Genomic DNA, 13,638 nt, shown 5'->3' with positions numbered 1-13,638 from the left:
TTTCCAAAGACTTACAATATAGCAAAACATGTATATATTGAATTTAAACTTTTGAAAGACTCGCGATATGGCAAAACGATATGTATATCTTCAAAAATAGAGGTGAATTCAAAATTTCCTCCCTTCATGGCCTTTCAACGGAAAAGTACGTCCCAAGCTTAAGCTAGATAGGCAGACCGGTATGATAATTAGGGTAAGGCAGCCACGCCATAATGATATGTGATAATTAGGGTAAGGCAGCCACACCATAATGATATATTTGTCACGAGATAAGGGATATATATAAGTGTGATGACCCCGGAAAAAATGTAAATGTGGGAATTTTATTGTGGTAAGAAATAGAATTGAAAGTTGCTGTTCTTTTATTTAAAAAAAAAAAAACAAAAACTATAATAACATTATCCTATTGGCAAATTTAAATATATTGGAAAATATATATATTTCTTGAAATGCTGGCAGCCTCTGGAAGGAGGATTTGAAAAAAGAAAATCAGTTATGAAAACTGATGGAAACTACCCTTTCACACGGGAAAAGTCCTGGGAAGGGGGACCCCTGTGCTGTAGTGACAGACAGGAGGATTCCAAGAAAGAAAACATAACAAGAAACTGGTTAAGTCTGGTAAGGACCAGATAACCAGGCACGAAGTGCATGAATCTTGTTGAGGGCTGTAGGCCTGCAAGATAGCTCGGGGGGAGAATCCAGTGTGAACGATGGATCTCAAGGTTGGGTGGTTAAGAGCAAGTATGGAATGCAGGTGAATTTCTGGAGTACTTATTCACACTTCTGGCGAACCAGGTACGAGTTAACTATGAAGAAAGGTAGTTAGAATGTTGACTATACTACAGATTAAATGTACAGTAGTCGGCAAGTTAAACCTTTACAATTTAAATCTCTCTTAGATGTTATAATGCTTAGCATATTTATAACAGAGGAATATTTATATTGAAGTGACAGAATATTTATAAGTTATATAGAGACTACATGACAGAATACTTAGAAGTTATATAAATGCACAGAGATTACCAGTGCGTTTCAGGTGGTCCAAATAAAGAACTATAAGATTTCACCCGGAACAGAACATCATAGTGGTTAACCAAATGGTCAAGCACACCCAGAAAGAAAAAGAAAACGACTAGAGAAAATGCTAATGATTTCTGTGCCATGAATAAATCAAAACCTTAAAACTATTTCCATTAAAGCACGAGCAGGGGCGTATTAAATGGATACAATGAGAAAAAACATACATATAACGAACCTCTTAGTCGAGGGTTAAGGCAAACAGAATTTGCAAGAGGAACCGTGTACACAGAGCAAGACTAATACTGGCAAGAGTACACGATGTAAACTGTTATGAATTAACAAACCATTCGTGGTTAACCGAATGATGCTAAACAGTAAACCATACCAAGAACGGGCGCATCCAGCCGTCAGCACACGGCCGCATAAATAACTGTAGGTGTATTCATACATCAACAGGCAATAAACATATGCATTCACTGTGACGAAACTGTAAACATGTTTTAATCCAACCCTGTAGCGAATGGAAGCAACACCCAATACCACTGCACAAACAGGGTTAACGATACATAGAAAGATGGGAACCGACAACTATTATGGGACTGACTCTATCGAATATCGGAAAAATGAAACGATATCTTCATACCATTCAAGAGAAGAGCATATCAATATCAGAACTGTAAAGGATATTACCAAATAGTATACCACAAACATTCCGGAAGGGCCGGTAAAGAAATAGTAATACAGTTCCCATAATAAACAAAAATGAGGGTCTGAAGTGCAACCCTGTAATGACCATATATATAAACATTGGAAAACAAAGGGAAATAAGCGTTCAATTATCCAGAGTTAATCTCTGTCCAATAAGGTCGACTCAGCGCCGAGAAACTACCATTGTTCACAAATATATATAAATACAACCAAGGCATAAATGCCGGAAAACACAAAAGAAACAAGTTTGTCCTTAAATTGATTAAACTGCTGCACAAATCCAAGTATGAGAGTAGTCGGCCTGCGATTCATAGCTCAGCAGGGTGGGTCGAAGGCATAACCCTGAGGACAAACAAACACGAGCGCCATGAGGAACTCCTCTGGCAAATTCCCATCTAACATTCAACAGTAAGAAGAACGGCATGAACAGAGCATGTGGTTCACCGAAACAGAGTAAACCCCAGGCCTCGCACCCAGTTAAGGGTCGTCGGCTTACCTGGAAGGTTTGAAGGCGGTGGCTCTGTCATCCTACAAGCGGGAGGAAAGGCTGTAGCGGGTTCCGCCTGCACACCACTGTAACAAGGCCATAAATCAGTATGAGCTTCCAACAGTAAGTAACGCATTCAACCTAAACACAAGCAAAACTAGAACCGAATCAAAGTGCATAGCCTGTGATAAATAACTGTGCAGAAACAGAAATCCGTAGCCAAGCAGTGAGCAGAGCAGTTACCTGTGCAAGTTGTGAGAGAAAGACCTTGAGACCTCGGTGCGGAAGATGAATCTCGGAATGGTGTGGAGAAATCGAACACGGGGTGGAATAACCAGAGGAGTGCCGAGAGACCTCCTCGCATTCCAAATGAACCATAGGTGCGATCCAAAGGTTATGAATAACCCAAACCCTTGAAAACATACGAGCCCTCCGATCTGAACAGCAGATCTCCACCGTCGAAATTGAGCGGGAGTCCAAAGCGGGAAGTCCGAAAACGCAGTAACCAAGGAGTCACATGGCCAAGCGGGAGAGCCATGCCACCTGGCAAGGTGCTGGTAAGGAAATTTAATACTGCCAACCACCTGGCGCCGAAAAAGGATACGGACATAAACTTTTCCGATCATCAATCAAACACACATGGCGGTCAATAAAATCTAGACTTAGACATCATTATCAAGGTTCAAACCATAATAATATTCCATGGTTGCGTAGAAATTGAACTGCACGGTCATGATTATGATAAAGTGTATTTAGTTGGTAAGAACCGTTAGATTAATTAATTTTTTTTTTATATATTTGGGGTTGTGACAATAAGCCTATTTCATTTCATTTTCAAATGCTCTCTCATATGACGAAGAATCACAGAACTTAATCTGATTTTAAAAATTGCTCATATATATGGTTTGAATTTGAGTGCTGATTAGATAATTTGCTATTATATCCGAGGTAGATATGGTTTTAAGCATTTATGTTTGTATTTTATTATGTATTATTTTTCTTAATTAATTTTTATTTTTATTTTTTTTTATTTTTTATTATTATTTAAATTTATTTATTTATAAGTGATGGGTTGAGATTTTATTACAAGTGTTTTATTAATTTTTTATTGGGTACTATATTTTTATTTTTATTTTTTTTCCTCTTGAATTATAATTTTTTTCCACATTTTTAATTTAAGATGCTATATTTATAATAATAATAATAATTAAAAATAAAATAAATAAAATTCCAATATATTTTTTAATTCTATAATTTTGTTTATTTTTAATTTGAGTTATATTTTTTTGTCTTTCTATGTTTTTTATTTATTTTCCATTAATCTAGGTTTTTTTCTTTTTATTTTTAATTGATTTTTTTTCCCTCACCTTTAGATCTATGATTTTCTTTCCCTAGAAATAACAACTATATAATAAAATTCTATTTCAATGAATTTAATTAAATTAGTAAAAGACAATTCTAAAAATAAGAAATTAATAAAATAAAACAAAATATGAGTGTAATTTTCTAGAGCTTCTTATATATACACATCTCATTCTTCAGTCTACTCAAGATTTGGAAATAAAATTTGTGAATTAAAGTTGTCAATGTGATTCCCATGATTATTGTTATTATTATTCAACATAGTTTTATAAGTGTATTAATTTTTATTTTTATCTAGAACTAAATATTTAATATATACATATTTTTATTTATATCTTTATGTTGTATGTTTTTAAAAACATTTAACATATTCATATTTTCATCTAATGATGTGGATTTCGTTGTGCCCTCAGTGTATTTCAGCTGAAATGTCTCCTCATCCACCATTCCAAAATTATAAGATCCAACAAAAATTGTTATAGGCACATCCTGCATTGCAAATTAGTCTGATATCATTTTGTGGTACACAATTTGGCCTCAAAAACTCGCCTTTTTTAATATTATGTGAGGTACCACTATGTATGGGGTATTAATATAAGTTTTCTTCCTATGAAAAAATGATTCAATTCTATTATTAATTTTAATGACTTTTCTTCCCTTTAACTAAATATCATTTCTAATTTTCAAAGATTTTCTTAATAAATAATTTTTTTGCATTTATTAATAGTTCATATTATTGTTATAAGATAAAGTATATTAATTTAAATATTTTATTATTTTTTACTTTAATTTAGCTATGTTTAGATAAGTAACCAATATTAATTACTACATACACTATTTTATTCTTTTAAGTTCTATTTTAAATGATATAATAAATTTATAATAAATGTGTTCTTGTAATTATTTTCAATTGTATATTTATATTAAAAATAAGAACATCATTAATAATAACTAATAAATAATTATTTTTTTTAATGCCAATAAGAATTAAATTCAAATGATATTGAAAAGTTTGTCATTAATTTTTAACTAATTATTGCTTTTTAGGATGTAAATGAGATTTTTTTTTGGTTTATTTAACACATAAATCCCTTATATAATTTGTGTACTGAATTTAGATAATTCCTACTCACATTAGATAAGTGTTTGGCTTCCCCATTCTTTGTTAGTTTCAATTTGAAATGTAGACTATGTAATTGGATGATAAAGAATTGCATAATGTTGAATTAGGTTTGATTATGCTTATTTATATATGATATATGGGTGGATGTAAATAGTCATTCATGATATAATTGATAAAAAAAAAACAATGTATTAATTAAAAAGATATAAGGGATACTTTAACCATGAATTTAAATATATAAATTGTATTTATAAATTTTGTATATAACTATATAAAAAGTAGCATAAAATTTAAATTTGAGTTTTTTTTTATAATATTATATTATTTTCAAATAAAACATGATGTGTTTATAAGTGTAAGTGTGAGTATTTAAATGAATTAAAAAAAAAAAAAAAAAAATGGAATTATAGAGAATATATTTATAATATTAATTTTATATATTTTTGAAATAATGAAATTTATTATATTTTTAAAATAGAAATGGCATGTTTTAACATAATCAAACAATTATTATCTTTTAGATTGTAGATCTTAGTATGTATTACTGTGATGTATAACTTATTTTTTTCTCCTTTTTAATTGGAACGACAATTTTATATTAAGTAAAAATTAATAGCCAAAACAAAATCAAAATGAATACTATATGGAAAATTCTTCAATGTTTCTAAAAATAGGAGTGAAAGAAATCATCATCTTCTCAACAATAAAAGAAGGGGTGGAGATCCTCTACTAGACCTTTTAAGACTTGAGCTTACTACTTCTTGAGAATAGGAGTAGATTCATACTACATGGAAAATCTTCAATGTTTTCAAAAATAGGAGTGAAAGAAACCATCCTCCTCTCAACAATAGAAGAAGGGGTGGAGATCCAATACTAGACCTTTTAAGACTTGAGCCTACTACTTCTTGAGAAGGAGTACATTCTTACAAATTTCTTGTACAAGATGGTACAAAAACAAAATATTTTTAAGATTTAACTAAAACCAACTCCTTACTAGAACAAAAGAGGCTAAAGAATGATGGGCACAAGATTTTGGGGATTCTGTGCTTCCATCTTTTCTATTTTTTGTTAGTGGAGGGGAAGATCATTGATTTCTTTCTATAACATCTGAATAGGAAGGAGAATAAGATGAGAGATTGGCCTCCTTTTCTTCATTTGAACTAGCCTCTCCTTCCTTCTTATTTGAAGGAGGGGTTTTGTCAATATCCTTAGAAGTAGTCTCTTCCTAAGTGGGTGAACTGACAATCTCAAAAGGCATACTATTTGAATATTCTTGATCTTCTTCTTCTTCCTCCATGGACTTCAAAGCTTCATATCTATCACTAAAGGGAGGATGTTGATGACATCAAGTCCTACTAGAATGAAGCTTCCTTGACAGATGATTCTTTTGTTTCCTTGAAACTAGATAGAATGCTCATTTCTTATCATTACTTTGAGAATATGGTGGAGGGATATGAAGAGACTAAGGCGCTGGAGCGTTTGGACAACTTTTTGCAAAATTCCCATACTCATGGAAAAAATTGGATTTAAAGGAAACCGACTCACAATCCAAAGCCTGAAGGTGGTACCAACACTTGAAGTCAATTTGAATTACCTCAGGGAGTTCTTTAGTAGAATTTATTTCAAAACAAACATTGGCATGGGAGAAGTTATTGTCCTTTCCCTGAGAACTAGTAATATTGTGGTTCAATTTGTCACCTATGGCTTTAAATATAACATCGTCATAGAAAACATGGGGATAACATGACAATCCAATCCAGACATGCAAAGAAGATATGTCCATGGTAGCATTAAAATCTAGAGACTAGTAAGTGAGAAACATTCCCTTGAAGCCCATTAAATATGGTTAAGATATGTAAATCAGATCCCTATCCATTTTTCTTTAAAAAACAAAAGAAAAATAATTGTTTCCATAATACAAAGTATTAACCAGGCTCACTATCTACACAATTGTGAGAGATCCTTTCTACTACTATGTTCTGCTAAGGTGTTCTAGCTATTAAGAATTGTCTCTTGATTCCATTTTGTTCGCAGAAATCATAAAATTCATTAGATGTCTACTCTCCTCCTATATCTAATCTACGTAATTTAATTTTGAGGTCCATTTAATTTTCCACTCAAGCTTTGAATATTTTAAAATTTTCAAAATCTTTAGAGTTAAATTTCAACAATCTAACCCAAGTCATTCTTGTATAATCATTTGTCAACAACATGAAGTGTTTCTCACTAAATAGGAATTGTGTTCTTATGGGTCCACATAGGTCCATATGAATCAACTCTAGAGGTCCTTTTATGGAATATTCCTTTACTTTTAATTACACTCTTGACTATTTTTAAAATTGGCATGACTTGCAAATAGTATTTTCCGTTTGGATATTTTGGGCATGTCTCATGAAACACCTTTTCAGCGTAATTTAACTAGTTGATGAAATATGAGATGGCCTAATCTCCTGTGCCGCAATAAACTCTCATCGGTTTTAGCCATATGGAAGGATCCTTTGTCCCCTTCCAACACATAGACATTACCTAGACTCCTAACTACTCTTATTATACTTTTTCTTGTATCTGATTCCTTTACCACAGAGCAATTTGACCTAAATATAACTTCATGTGCTTGGTCACACATTTAACTGATGCTTAGAATATCATTCTTAAGGCGATCTACATATAACACATTCCAAGCCTTGGTCTTTCCATTTTCCAAGACTATTATCCCTTTACCCATTATTCTAGGTGGTGTGTTGTTACAAAAAGTGACATTTCCACCTCTATCTTCATTGAGAGATATAAAATTTATTTTTTCACTTGTCATGTGCTTTGAACAACCATTATTAACGTAGCACTGATTTCCTTGATTTTTGGCATATAGGAGTAGTCCAAACTCTTCTAGGTGCATAGTCTTCTTCTTCTTCTATACTTTGGTGAAATATTCCTTTATGTCTTATGTATTAGAAGGAAAATTTTTCTTCTACACGTATTTTCCTTATTCCCAAAGTTGTTACATATAACACTCAATTTCATCAATAATGGGAGAGAATACATTGTTGTAAGAGCTTTTAGTTTTTAGCATTTCCTGCAAACATAATTTAATCCTTGCATTTCTAACTATGATATATTTATATTATTTGCAATGTACTTCCTTATGACCAAAAATATGGCATATAAAACAATAACCGTAGAAAATGTTTGGGTACATGGGAGTGAAGAACCTTCTTAAGGGGTTTGATATGGGAATTCTGATTTGATAGAACTATGGCCTTTGTTTCTTCCTCGCTCCATTGTTACTCGTATGACTTAGCTGATTATGCTTATGTTGCTCATTTCCTTCACTGGTGGGTTTGATGGACTAAATGATTGTTCCTTTGAGAGGATTAACATAGCTAATTAATTCCTATGCTTTTGACCACAATTCAACCTTGACCTATTCAGGTATTTCTTTATAACCAAATCTTTTTTTTGATTGATGGAGGTTGTTGGCTACTAATGATGTTGTCCAAAGTTTCAAATCATTTCACAAATTTTAGGTTCAAAATCAACTAAGTTTTATTATCTTCTAGATCTTTGCTCAGGGATGCATTTTTTTACTCTAGCTTTTCATAGTATTTCCCTTTGTATTTTATTTGGTTCATTAGAATTTCCTATACTCGAATGGCTTCTTCCAATTAGATTCTTAAAAGAGCCATTTCTTCATCAACATTATCATCTTATTCTTTGTACGCTCAGAGTTCCTCTTTATGTTCTTTATCATTTATTCTAAGTATGTTTATTTCCTCTAATGCACTTATAAGTTCACCTTCCATGTGAAAAATAGCTTCAAACTATTTTGGATTAGTTTTATCTTGACCATACATTTGGTTTTATATTTCCATGAAGAGATTATGATCAAAGTTTGAATTATATTCATAATATCCTTCATCCTCCGATGAACTACAATTGTCCTCCTTTGAGTAGAAACTTTTCCTTTTAAAGAACTTCTTGTTATTCTTCCTAGATGTTTTTTTTCCCTTTCGTCATTTTTAACAGTATTATTTCATTATAAGAATAGTTGAAGTGAAGTGCCCTATTCTATCAAATTGAAAAAATTTGAATGGTAACATATCTTTATTCTTTTTGGAGCCTCTTTGTAGCTTTCTCACAAAATTGCTTCCTCTTCATCTAAAATGTGTCTAGAACTGTCTCATTCTCTATGTTCTTTGACTTGTTTGAAACATTTAAGGTAACTTCTCTAAATTCTATTTGATTCTTTTTTGCTCTCAACTCATAAGTAGTAAGTATTCCATGAAATCTTTCCATAGATAATTTTTGCAATTAATGCATTTCTTTTATGGAAGAGACTTTGGCATCAAATTTAGATGAAAGTGATCTCAACACTTTTTGTACTATTTCTACATCATTAATTTGATCACCTAATCCTTGCATTGCATCTGCAACCTCATCAACTCTGAGAAAGAAACTTCCTATGTTTTCATTCTCATCATTTTCAAGTTTTGATATTACATCCTATAAACCTGGAGTTTGGCATTTTCAACCTTCATATCCCCTTCATAATTCTTCACCCATTCGTTCCACATTTCTTTAGCTGATTCATATAGCATCACTTTGACAAATTGTGATTCTGCAAGTCCGCCCAAGATTGCATTCATATCCCTAGCATTGCAATCACATATTTTCTTACCATCTTCGTCGGTTGGAGGGGTTGATGTGTTTTGATACACACTCAACACATTTCCAAATATCCATGTCATTTGAAATCAAGTAATTATTCATTATTATTTTCCAAAATTAAAGTTTGTGCCATTGAATAAAGGAGGTATGATTGAGACCGAACCATCCTAACTTGCCATTTCTTATGAGATCTTCCTTCTAGCGGTTAAGATGTTATTGCAAGAACTTGGCTCTTGTATCGACTATTGAATATCAACAGTGGGGATGGGAGGGGTGAATCAATATTCTTATTACTTCACGCCATTAAAAAAATCAATTAAATACTTTTGTCTTTTTTATTTATGAAATAATCAAAAAAACCACATAAGTGATTTAACTTGGAAACCCATAAAGGGAGAAAACCACAAAACAATTTCTTCTTTGATTGATGATTGTAGGGACCAACCTACAGCTAGAGAGTTTGCAGGAACCCACTTGTAGGAGACACCTATCCTCTTTTAAACTTGCAAGGTCAAAACTATTAGAGACACCAATCTGCAAAGTTTTGTATCCACCCAATTACAGGGGACTCCAATCTCCTGTAATTAAGAAAATATTAGTTGCAATATGGTCTGTTATCCATTCAATTCTTTCTTTGATTTCTACTCCACCTTTTACAATTACTAAATTGATATGTTTTATTTACCACTCACTCTTTTTTGTTCCTTTTATGATATCATTGTAAATAAACACAAGCACACAATGATCTCTTCTATATCAACCTCTTAATTTCTCTAGTACTCTCGCACATCTTCGCTCTTTTAATGCACAATGAAATTATTTTTATTCTTCTTTTATAATTTATTTTGGCCCCATCTTTACCATGGATATCAATCCATGGTATTCACCCATGGAATTACAACTTGACATGATCTTGCAGTATTCTTGACCAAATCAACACACCACCTTCTATTTACATGCAACATACTCATAGTTCTCTTTCGTTCTTACATACATCTCTCCCCCAGTTCATGTTGAGTTCACCTCTTACTAAAAACTGCTCTTCCACTTACTCTTACCAGTAATTCAAATTTATACATGGCACAATAGAATTTGGCTCCTTTCCTTAACCATCACTTTCTTTTACTTTAGCCCCCCTCCACATGATCAGTTATTTTAATCATAAACTTATCCTTAAATAGCTACAGTGTTATATTTAGTGTCTCGGCCTTTCGATAGCAACAACACCTCAAACCAAATGCCCAAATATCCCTTTTAAGCTTCCTTTAGCAATTAGAGCTCCTAAAAGTATGCTCTTCATGACTTGGGGTTGTGAATGCAAGCTTAAACAACCTCCTTACTATACCTGAGATCCATCTTGAACTTCAATCACTTGAATTTTTTCACCCTTAGATGGGCGATGGGAAGATAAATCTTTGGGCATGGTGGAACCATGACCTATTGGAACCTCAACCAAATGCGTATGTACTTAGTCAAATCCAAATTCAACTCATTTATTAGTGCTAGCTAACTAGATTCATGTCTGAAGGGCCAGATACTTAGATGTATGCATGCTTCCATATGTAATACCCCTCTGCACTCATGTAAATATTCTTTAAATAGAATGAACTACTTTTAATAGAATGAGCTATTTTTAGTAATGACTAGAAAGTCATAAATAAACTCCATTTTAGATCAATATGATGATGTAATAAATAGATTTTGATAATAAAAGGAATTGGAAGATTACTTGGAAAGGAATACTTGAGTTAATGAGATCATTATCCAGAACCGAAATCCAATGATGATGGTTAGGATTGGACAAAATTCCCTCAAATTACTCCTAAAAATTCCTATGGGTCATTTACTAAGATTTAATATGATTAGGATATAAAAACATATTAAATCACTCAGTGAGGAAAAAGCACTGAGTAGTGGGTGAATAAAGCACCGCGAGAGAGAAAGGTGGGCTTTAACGAAAAAAGAGGATACTTTTTCAGAAAACATAAAGAAAAGGCCTAAGATATGGGGTTGTTAGACCCTAGAAAGCAGGACGCCGCTAAGGAAAGTATGCTAGGGAAGAAAGGCATAAATACCTTGACCAAGAATCACAAGGGTTGTTGATTCTGGAGTAAAAGATCCCACTCGGGGGAGAAAAGAGATGGCGGTTCATGGTTGGGTGGAAAATCGTTCTTTCCAAGCTAATCTGGTTGATTACGGTCAGTTTCTAGTTGATGTGTGTTTATTATCCATGCTTACTATTGAATTTATTACAAGACGAATGATATTATGTACAATGATAGTTGTGAATATTGTTAGTATCAAATTATAGAGGTATCTTGAATGATTAGTGCTTCTAATGAGTAATACATGCGACTATTCAAATACTTAGATTCTTTTAATAAGTATATCAAAACATTTGATGAAGTCTATCGATATTGAATTATTTAGATTTTATTAAAGAATTTGTTTATAAGAATAAATTGTATAAGTTGCGGCACATAGATATAGTAGTGAAATATGAACAAGTAGGATTGAGAATCTCACGCTCGAAATTCATAACGTATGATTAGGTTCTAACATATATTAGAAATGGGTCGTAGAAAAGCATGTCATATGGAGCTACTATTTATGGGTATGCTAAATTTTTCCCTGCACAAATTTTACATTCATTAATAACGGTCCGGTGATTACTGACGAATTATATTTTACTAGTATAGAAAATCATAAAGAGAGTTAAGATGTAAATAAACTGATTTTCTACCTACTGGTAGCGATTTCCTAAATGTCGGTAGTGATTTTCTACTTACTCACAGGAAGAGAAATTAAATGAGCAATATTTTCCTTACTGCCAATAGAGTGCATAAGGTAACATGACCAAAATTCGTAGTATGATGAGATAAAATTCATGGTGAGCTACGAATTTCATACTAGCAAAGTGACCCTTATCGCTATCCACGAACAAAAAAAGGAAAACCAGAAATAAATTGGGAAGTAAGGATCCTAATTTCAGGACTCTATGTTTATTTCAACTTTATAAATAAGACTGACAACTAATATTGAGTATAAATAGAACTGTGTAGCAATTTACCTTATACAGAGCTTACGACACAGAACAAAGCCTTAAGTAATCGTGGTCCACTTATACAAGTGATGTGTCCTTATATGACTAATGATTGTAGAAAGGAAACGTAAATAGCAGAGAAGGAAATTATAACAGAGAAAAACTAGTTCTGAAAGGAATTGACTGTTATATATTCCATGTAAAGGAAGGCAATCTAATCTAAATAGGAAAAATTACGCTCATGTAAAATAGTTAATATATATTTTATATATCCTAGTCGATGGAGGTTAAGAATCATTCAATACAAAATATTAAATCTAATTGCGCATTTCCACATTCCAAATAATTTAAAAGTCACTTTTTAAATTATCAATAATATATGAAGTTGTGAGGAACAATAAATCACAGGAATTACAAGCAAAGCGGACTGAGAAAATATATGAAACAATTACCAATATATATATCGGGCCACGACTTAAAACACGGTGACAAAAATCTGAGTTATGATAGCACGTGTATACACATTTAACCTGCAAACATGAATTACAGAAAATCACCAATACTTTGTGTGCAATAAGGAAAGAAAAATTACATAATTCAGTAGGAAGTTTAATAGTCATTAATAATAAATTCTACTAGGGGTATAACCCTGAAATTACAAAAGTACACGTCCATTAAATGGGACAAGAGTATCTTCTAACTAAAGAAGTGGCCCAAACATAAGGCCTTAATTGAATCCTAAAGATTAAAGAGGAATCCCAACAAGTATAAACATGAATGTTTCCTTCACAGAGGTAGACATGTAACCGACCTGTAGTAGGGTAGTTAACCATCAGAGGTTGAAGCCAGCGCATAGTCGGAGATATGGAGAAATTCACAAAAGAATGAAATCACCATACCTGCGAACCAAGAGGAAGGCACATATAAGGGAATTACATAAAAACACGTAGTACAGTAAAATCAATAGATACTGAAAAATTCCTTAGTTTTATTTCTAATAAGATTAACGAGAATGAATGGCTTACCTATGTCAAGGAATAGTTTCATGGCATCTCTGCGAATTTCCTGAAAAAAATAATACAATTAGCCAGTGAGTCAAGGTTGTCGTAGCAAGGGAAGTAAACAAATTGTTCTCCACTGTCGAATAAATATGAGAATCCCTCGTGGAAAAAAATAAAAAAACAAAAATATTAAGAATTTTAAACCCAAGCCCAAATGCACAGATGTAGA

The sequence above is a fragment of the Pinus tabuliformis genome, chromosome 2_2 (assembly GCF_031772625.1).
Source record: "Pinus tabuliformis cultivar Carrire ecotype Pingquan chromosome 2_2, CPIR1, whole genome shotgun sequence".
In the NCBI taxonomy this organism is placed as follows: domain Eukaryota; kingdom Viridiplantae; phylum Streptophyta; class Pinopsida; order Pinales; family Pinaceae; genus Pinus; species Pinus tabuliformis.
Note: the sequence above shows the minus strand (reverse complement) of the source record.